Raw genomic sequence first — 979 nt, 5'->3', positions numbered from 1 at the left:
TAATTCATTTTGACTCCTTCAGGTCTCACCATGAAATAATTGTATCTGTCAACCATCAGTGCCTCTTTTTCTTGAAGACATTGTAGCAGAACCACCTGTCTACTGACATACTGGCAAACTTCTACTGGTGTGCGATAGAGAGCATCCTGACCAACTGTGTCACAGTCTGGTATGGGAACTGCTCTGTTGCTGACCGCAAGGCACTGCAGCGGCCAACAATGCCCAAACTATCACAGGGACACCACTTCCTGTTATTGAGGATGTCCACAAGAAGAGAGGTATACACGAGCATGCATCATTCTCAGGGACTCCTCTCATCCTGACAATAAACTTTTCCAGCTCCTCCCCTCCAGAAGATGCTACAGGACCCTGCAGATTAAAACCAGCTGGTTTAGGAACAGCTTATTACCCACAGCTGTCACCCCACTGAACTCAATCTCCCGCTGAACCTTTCCATCCACACCCCCCTATCCCTCCCAGTGACCATTATCATGACTGTCATTCATTCTCACCATTCATCATTTGCTCACAGTGGTTACTGTTATAGTTTACGACACTGGCATAGTCTCTGTTATGGTGCGTACACTCATAGGACTCTGTAGATCTGTTTAACTCACACCGGTACATTGGTCTATATGTAGCACATCTATTTAGAAAGTCTGTATAATTGTTCATGGTGCATCTGTATATCTGCCCATCTGTACAGTAATAGAGAACATCTATATGCTATACAGATCATCTGTACATTTGTGTTATTGCACTTACTACTCTTGCACTTCTGATTAGATGCAAACTGTATTTCATGACCCTTCATTTATACATGTGTAATGGCAATAAAGTTGAATCCTATCCTATATTGTAACAGTTACTGATTTTCAGCAGATTAGACCTCCCATCTCCACCCACTGGTGAAAAAGAGTTACAACTTCCTTCAGAGGAAATAGCTGTGAATGTTTCACCTGGTATTATGAGATAAACA

Source organism: Pundamilia nyererei, unplaced genomic scaffold (assembly GCF_000239375.1).
Source record: "Pundamilia nyererei isolate P.nyererei 1_Seehausen unplaced genomic scaffold, PunNye1.0 scaffold00489, whole genome shotgun sequence".
Taxonomy (NCBI): domain Eukaryota; kingdom Metazoa; phylum Chordata; class Actinopteri; order Cichliformes; family Cichlidae; genus Pundamilia; species Pundamilia nyererei.
The sequence above is the reverse complement of the archived record's forward strand: the minus strand, read 5'-3'. Positions refer to the sequence as shown.